General features: G+C 49.6%; 1 pseudogene; it reads right to left on the bottom strand.

Annotated features, from left to right (window-relative positions):
• Nucleotides 1–2262: 2262 nt before the first annotated feature.
• On the bottom strand, nucleotides 2263–2797 carry LOC129538578 (protein phosphatase 1 regulatory subunit 14B pseudogene; annotated as a pseudogene).
• Between the last annotated feature and the right edge of the window lie 5825 nt (nucleotides 2798–8622).

The following is an 8622-nucleotide window of genomic DNA, read 5'->3' as shown; positions in this document are numbered from 1 at the left end:
AGGCAGAACCCAGACTCTCACACTAACTCAGCCCCGCCCCCCCCGGAAATCATGTAAATTAAGGTAAGAGATTTTCTTATTTTTAATTGATAAAAGGATAAGTATCTCAGTATAAGTAACAATGCTTTGTGGAGTTTTTAACAGGTGTGCTAGTAAAATGTTAGCGAAAAGAGCAAAATGGGTGGAAGTGAAGAAATGGAAGTACAAATGACCCTTTAACAATGCGGGGCCACTTAATACGCAGATTTTTTTTTCAAGAGTGTACGCCTCGGGCCTACCTACAGGACCCTGGTTGGTTAGATCCGCAGCTGCAGAACCGTAGATACCATGGATAAGAGGGAAGACTATAAATTAGACGCAAATTTTTTTACTGTGTGAAAAGGCGGGCGTCCCTAACCCCTGTGTTGTTCAAGAGTCAAGTGTAAACGAATGTCTAGACTCTCCCACCCCCACCCTCCACCTCCCCATAGGGAGACCCCCGCCACAGGGACACAGACTGTCCAACCCGGGACCCAGAGCTACCCACAGACACACAGCTGACACAGAACCCCCAAGGCACAGAGCCCCCTTCAGGACACACAGAACCTCCTACAGGGACACAGGGTTTCCCAGGACACAAAGCCCCCCCAACAGGCACTAATCTGTTCTGTATTAAAACCCAGCTTCCTATTTGTAAGAGGAAAAACACTCTCTAACGTTTTAACAGCATAGGCCCCAGGAAGAGACACTTCTCAGAATGCTTTTAGAATGCTGTCAGTGTCCCTGTGACTAAGTGTGTCTCCACTGGGGGCTGGGCATCTGTCTACTGTGGGGTTATTGTTAGGCGAGTGTATGTTTCTCGGTTCTTGTCTCCTCACAACAATGATTTGAGGTGACGGACATCAGAGCCCTCGGAGCATCACAGCTCTCGGGTCTTGAACAAACCGTGTTATAGCTCTTAGACAAATCAGTGTTACAGCTCTATTTTATTTAAAAGATAGCAGGAGAATCCATCCTCAAAGAAGAGAGTGGAGAAGCACGCCAGTGCGTGCATGGAGTAGGGGTGGGGGAGAGAGAGAGAGAGACCACCAGGCTCCCCCATCCCTGGGATTCTCCAGGCAAGAACACTGGAGTGGGTTGCCATTTCCTTCTCCAATGCATGAAAGTGAGAGTGAAGTCGCTCAGTCGTGTCCGACCCCCAGCGACCCCATGGACTGCAGCCGACCAAGCTCCCCCACCCATGGGATTTTCAAGGCAAGAGTACTGGAGTGGGGTGCCATTGCCTTCTCCTTTCCCTATTCTACCTAACAGTTATTAAAGCGTTTCTTTTAAAAGATAAAAAGTACTGAGCAAGGCCAGGGAATTGAGCCACCAGTGGAAAAGAGTTGCACTCCATCTACCCATCGATGGACAGATACGCAACACCAGAGAGGCAAGAAGCGAACACCAGAGCCCCTTATGTCCATGTGGATGAACATCAAAGCAAGAGAGTCAATTCCTAGGCAGGTTGATAAGAAGCCTGGGGTCCCCAAGGAGGAGAAAAGGGTCTGGAGTCCTTGAGAAGGAGGAAGGGGTCCGGAGGTCTCAAGGAGGAAAAAAGGACAACCTTTTTTTTCTATACTGCTTTGTATTAGTCAATATAACAAAGTATCTTGCTCGAGGACATGTTTCTCCTTAACAAGGACCTTCTGACTAATCTTGTTATCTTAAGAAGTATGTTGTGGGAGTGGGTTTGTTAAGACCTTTCTATTGTTATTTCTAATCTTGTTAATTTAAGATGTATGTTGTGGGAATGGGTCTGGCTAAAGTATACAGTGAAGTTGCTTAGTTGTGTCCAACTCTTTGCGACCCCATGGACTGTAGCCTACCAGGCTCCTCAGTCCATGGAATTTTCCAGACAAGAGTACTGGAGTGGGTTGCCATTTCCTTCTCCAGGGGATCTTCCCAACCCAGGGATGGAACCCAGGTCTCCTGCACTGCAGGCAGACACTTTACTGTCTGAGTCTTGATAAGACATGGGTGGGGGCACTCTCCGGCCCCCTTCTGATGTCTCTGTCAGAAGCTTTCTCTCTTTTTTTTTTTTTGCACCAAAGGCGTATCCTAGCTTTATTAAGGGGCCCACGCCGCAGTCTATATAAAAGCAAAAAAAGTCCCATCAGTTTAATAATAATAAACCCAAAAATGGAAAACTGAGGGGGCAGGGAAGAGTCCCCTGGGCCTGCTAGTGGCACCAGGCCTTGCAGCAGGGCTCCCCGGTATTACTGTTGCTACGAGGTCGGGGGCCAGTGATTGTCCTGTGGAGCCACTGTTCAGCTGGGTCGACGACCCTTACTTCAGGAGTGTGCTCAGCTTCTGCATGCCCTGGATCTTGTCCAGCAGGCCAGAGATGAAGGCCTCAGTGGGTTTGTAACAGTTAACCAGCAGCTCCTTGACCCTGGCAGCCCTGGTATCATTGCTCTCCATGTCCCGGAGTTCATCCACATCGACTTCCAGCTCCGGGATCTCCTCTTCCTGGCAGTCGGAGAGGCGAATGAGCTGCTCCAGAATCCACTCCTCCAGGTTGAGGCGCTTCCCTAGTCCTTACGGTCATACTTGACCGTGACCTTCCCTTGGCGGCTCTCTGGGCCCTCGTCGTCCGCGCTGCCCTGGCCCTTGCCTGCAGCCCCAAGGGGGTTCTGAAATTAGACGTGGGGACCTGGGACGCCACTCCCCAGTCCGGGTGCCGGGCCGCCAACACCGCGCCCCCTGCGGGGCCGCTGTCAGCGGTGGTGGCCGCGGGCCACGTGCACGCATCTGGCCCCTCCCTGCGCCGCTGCCTCCCTAACGCCTGCCTTTGGCTCGGGTTAGCTCTGTGAGCTCAACTCCCCGAGGCTCTGCGGGAGGGCGGTGGTGGAGGGTGCTTGGGGGCAGCTGCAGCACGTGGAGCCCCTGGGCAGAAGCTTTCTCTGTCCCTTTAATAAAGCTGTGCTACACAAAAGCTCTTGAGTGATCAAGCCTGGTCACTGGTCCCGAAGCTAAATCTTCAGTCAGTTCAGTCAGTTCAGTCGCTCAGTCGTGTCCGACTCTCCGCGACCCCATGAATCACAGCACGCCAGGCCTCCCTGTCCATCACCAACTCCCGGAGTACACTCAAACTCATGTCCACAGAGTCGGTGATGCCATCTAGCCATCTCATTCTCCGTCGTCCCCTTCTCCTCCCGCCCCCAACCTTTCCCAGCATCAGAGTCTTTTCCAGTGAGTCAACTCGTCGCATGAGGTGGCCAAAGTATTGCAGTTTCAGCATCAGTCCCTCCAATGAACATCCAGGATTGATCTCCTTTAGAATGGACTGGTTGGATCTCCTTGCAGTATAAGGGACTCTCAAGAGTCTTCTCCAACACCACAGTTCAAAAGCATCGATTCTTCGGCGATCAGCCTTCTTCACAGTCCAACTCTCACAACCATACATGACCACGGGAAAAACCATTGCCTTGACTAGACGGACCTTGGTTGGCAAAGTAATGTCTCTGCTTTTTAATATACTATCAAGGTTGGTCATAACTTTCCTTCCAAGGAGCAAGCGTCTTTTAATTTCATGGCTGCAATCAGCATCTGCAGTGATTTTGGAGCCCAAAAAAACAAAGTCTGACACTGTTTCCACTGTTTTTCCATCTATTTCCCATGAAGTGATGGGACCAGATGCCATGATCTTTGTTTTCTGAATGTTGAGCTTCAAACCAACCTTTTCACTCTCCTCTTTCACTTTCATCAAGAGGCTCTTGAGTTCCTCTTCACTTTCTGCCATAAGGGTAGTGTCATCTGCATATCTGAGGTTATTGATATTTCTCCCAGCAATCTTGATTCCAGCTTGTGCTTCCTCCAGCCCAGCATTCCTCATGATGTACTCTGCATATAAGTTAAATAAGCAAGGTGACAATATACAACCTTGACGTACACCTTTTCCTATTCGGAACCAGTCTGTTGTTCCATGTCCAGTTTTAACTGTTGCTTCCTGACCTGCATACAGGTTTCTCAAGAGGCAGGTCAGGTGGTCTGGGATTCCCATCTCTTTCAGAATGTTCCACAGTTTATTGTGATCCACACAGTCAAAGGCTTTGGCTTCCGAGATCACAAATCGGACATCATTCGCTGTAAGCTATCAACATGTTGAGCAAAGAAAGCAAGTTGCAAAGCAGACCCTCGGGCAGTTCACTCTGCACAAAGCTCAAAGCAGGCGCTCAGGAACCCACTCTTCAGGGATGCATACCGATGTGGATGCAGGTAAGTAAAGAAAACAGCACAGAACTGGCTGTGCTGTTGTGCTTAGTCGCTCAGTCAGTCTGACTCTGCAACCCCATAGACTGTAGCCCGCAGGCTCCTCCATCCCTGGGATTTCCCAGGCAAGAATACTGGAGAGGGCTGCCATGCCCTTCTTCAGGGGATCTTCCCCACTCAGGGATCAAATCTGCATCTCCCATCTCTTCTGCATTGCAGGCGGATTCTTTACCTGCTGAACCATCAGAACTGGAGATGGTGGTTTCTCCTGGAGCAGGGTTGTCATCTGCAAGAGGGGAGGGGCCTGTGTGGTCAGCTGAAAAACTCCCCCCAAGGTTATAAATGTGTCCCCTTGTATGGCTGAAGCAACTTTGCAGATGGGATTATTGACCTTGAGATGGCTAGAGGATTGGGCTCTAAATGCATCCCTTGGTAAGGGTGTCAATGTGACCCTGGAGGCAGAGATTAGAGTGGTGTGGCCATGAGCCAGGGAACAGTGGCAGTTTCTAGAAGCTGGAAGAGGCGTGGAACTGATTTTCTCCTGGAGCCTCCAGAAGGAGGAACCAGCCCTGCCCACACCTGGATCTTAGTGCCTTAAGACTAAGGGCTTCTGACCTCTCGAACTGTGAGAGAATAAATCTATATTGTTGTAAATCACCACATCATGTAGCAGGCTGAAGATATCAGGTCCTCATCCCTGGAAACTGCAAATATTACCTTGTTTTGGAAAAAAAGTCTTGGCAGCTGATTAAATTAAGGACCTGAGATGGGGAGATTACCCTGTGTTATCCAGATATGCCCTGAGTGCCATCACATGTGTCCTTAGAAGAGGAAAGCAGAGAGAGGAAGAAGGCCATGTGAAGACCAACACAGAGGTCAGAATGAGGCAGCCACAAGCCAATGGATACCTGAGGTCGTGGAAGCTGGAAGAGGCAGGAAAGATCCTTCTAGAGCCTTCAGAGGGGTCACAGCCCTGCCCACACCTTCACGTCAGCCCAGCGGTACCCATTTTGGACTTGTGACCTCCAGAACTATGGAAGAATACATTTCTACTATTGGTAAATTTGTTACAGCAGCTACAGGAAACTCAGAATACAAGAGCAGTAGGAAACTATTACAACAAGCAAAGGGCTATGGAAATAAAGTTGTTTCATATGATACAGTGTTTCGCTAGTAAAACAATGTAGAGAACCTTCAAAAAACTACCATCCTTACCCCTGATTTCTGAAGTGGACCAGGGAGCAAAGATAAAATTGGGGTGGGGGCAAGGAATCAATAAACCAGCAGACAATGCTGGCTGGCTTTGAGCAACACAAGGCACTGTCCTCCAGTAGAAGTAGGAAGTCAGCTTCTGCCAGGGCAGACAGGCATTTTCTAGACCTGAGTACCAAGTCCACTCCTGGCTGAGACAGTCATCTTCCTGTCATCTCATCAGGCACAGAAAGAGCACCAGAGATTCTGACACACACAGTCTGGCCATAGCGGGCCCCATAGGATATGACAGCTCCCTGGACAAGGCCAGTCTGGCTTATAGGCACAGCATAAAAGCAAAACCTTGCATGAACACAGTCGAGAATGGAGCAGTGTCTAAGCCAGCAAAGACCAGACCCCATCATGGAGTCGGAGCTGCTGCTGCTCTTAGCAAAAACAGCTTTAACCTGGCTCAGTCTTCACACCTTCTAGGTAAGAGTTACTAAGACAGTGATCCCAGAATCACCCCTGCTCCCTGAGAGCATTGAACACAGCAAAGTGTTCTAGCACAAGTTAGTCTGAATCCTTTCCAACATCCTCTGGGAATGCCCCTGTTTCTCGGCCTTGTGTGGTCTCTCTCACTGTGATGAGTCAGCTGAGTTCCTGATGATCTCTGATGGACAGCAGTTGACAGCACCTCTGGGCTGCCTTGCCTAGAAGTGAAAGTGAAGTCACTCAGTCGTGTCCGACTCTTTGCGATCCTGTGGACTGTAGCCCACCAGGCTCCTCCGTCCATGGGATTCTCCAGGCAAGAATACTGGAGTGGGTTGCCATTTCCTTCTCCAGGGGAACTTCCTGACACAGGGATCGAACCCAGGTCTCCCGCATGGCAGGCAGACGCTTTAACCTCTGAGCCACAGGGAATCCAGGAAGTGTAAAGGATGGAGCAACTGCCTTGGGACCAAAGTGGACTGCGGAACTCTTCCTTATTGTCTGTCTCCACAGTGATGCAGAGGCCGCTGTGCCTAGGCTGGTTCCACTGTTCTCATGGGAAAGTAGAGTGAAAGAAGCAATATTCCACACTTGATTTCTAGACTGAGATGGGGAAGGGACAGTAGGATTTAAAGCCAAAACTTGATGCGCAGAAATCAGCCTTTTTTGAGAAGAGCAATATGTGAGATTTCAGAGATCTGAAGGAGGGCACAGACCTAAATGGCCCATCATAGCTGGAACAGATGGAGCCAGACCCCAACTGTTGAGTTTAGGCTGGTTGGGGAGCAAAGATTGGGGATCGAGGGTCAGAGGTGAGGAGGGGCAGGGATCCCTATTGGGCACCCACTGCCTATGTGAGAGGTGGCTCCCATTACTACCATCAACCCATCTGCCTGCTGCTAGCAGGAGCATCTGCAATAACAACCACCCTGTTCTGAGGCTTTGTCAGCCTCAACCACTAGGTCAGCATTGGGGCCCCGTGGGAAGAGAGGTCCGAGATCGCTTTGGGAGAAGGGAGTGAACATGGAGTTCCACCCTCCTGGTGTGTTAGGGCATATCCCCTGCCCCCCATGACAGCTCGGCTACCTCCCTCCAGTTCTCAGATACATGCAGCTTCATGCTTGCTTTTCAAATCCACATTTACTTTGATGACACACTTCTCCCGCAAAGGGAAGCATCTCTATCTCCCTCTCTTTGGCAAAACAAATATTATCAAGCCTGTAATTGACATTTTTTTGCAGATTCAATATTTGCCTGGATCATTCCTCATCAAAGTTGTAAACTCTGTCTAGGAAATTATTCTGCATTGCAGTAATTTTCACAGGGCAATTGAAGACATAATTGTACATAATACATTTTGAATCTAGACGCTTGAAAAGACAATTACAAACAGCTGGGACACAGTTCGGTGTTCTTGTTTATACTGGGGGTGGATTTTGCCAGCGGAGAAGCCACAGGAGATAATGGTGAAGTCTGAGAACAGTTTCTCCAGGGTTCAGTTTACATTTCAGTTATGATTTCTTTGTGCTCACCACCAAATCATGCATACTTGTACTTAATACATTCTATATTGCGTGAGTCATGCTGTCACTTCACAAGCGAAGCTGTCACTTCAGTCATCTCTGACTCTTTGTGATCCTATGGACTGTACCCACCAGGCTCTTCTGTCTAATGGGATTCTCTAAGCAAGAATACTGGAATGGGTTACCATGCCCTCATCCAGGGGATCTTCCCGACCCAGGGATCAAACCCAGGTCTCCTGCATTCATAGGCAGGTTCTTTACCACTAGCGCCACTGTATTAGGCTTTGTTTTTATTTCACAGGAATGCCACTTTGATAGCACTTTCTACTATGAAGCATAACTTATTTTGTGTGAGCCCTGGAGCTGCTATAACAGATCGCCACAAACTGGGGGGCTTAAAACAACAGAAATCTGCCTCTCACAGTTCTGGAGACCAGAGTCTAAATCCAGGTGTGGGCAGGGCTCTCTTCTGTCTCTTTCAGCTTCTGGTGGCCTCAGGGGTCCTTCAGTTAAACAATAAAAAGGGGCAGAAGGGGAATGGTTTTGCCTTGCAACCAGGCATCTCTCCCCAGCCTCCTCCCCTCCACCTTGGGAACCTGCACCTTGTACTTCTGTGTACCCTTCAAGGGTGGGGAGAGGGGCTTGCATTCAGAATGAACTCCTACTCATTTCTGCTGGTCATAGTCGGGGAAGTGACACCCCACCTCAGCTGTCTGGCTTCATGGTCAGCAGGTCAGCCCTTCACTCTCCTTTCTCCATCCCCTGCCCAACAGAGAGAAGGATGTGACAGTCCGGCAGCAAGTCCTCCCAGGCCCAAAGCCCCTTGCAGAGGGACTGTCCCCTCCAGGCTTACCTGCTATGCCCTCACCTGCTCCCCTGTGGACATTTGTCCCCTTCATACCCAGCGGGCTGGGTGACCAACGGCAGCCAAGCTCATTCCTCCTCTCCAGGCCACAGCTCCACCATCTCTGAAGGTGTCCCTTTCTTTAAATTTCTAAAAGCCTAATAAATCAGGGACTTCACTGGGGGCCCAGTGGTTAAGACTCCACACTTCCACTGCTAGGGGTGTGGGTTCAATCCTTGGTTGGGGAACAAAGATCCCATGTGCCAGGTGGTACAGCCCAAAAAGCAAACAAAAACTATAAATTACTAACAGAAACCAAGGACATCTGGGTGTTTTCTC

The sequence above is a fragment of the Moschus berezovskii genome, chromosome 20 (genome assembly GCF_049115385.1).
Source record: "Moschus berezovskii isolate FMDL1 chromosome 20, NW_MosBer_1.0, whole genome shotgun sequence".
Lineage (NCBI taxonomy): Eukaryota > Metazoa > Chordata > Mammalia > Artiodactyla > Moschidae > Moschus > Moschus berezovskii.
This window is presented reverse-complemented; position numbering and strand designations above follow the sequence as displayed.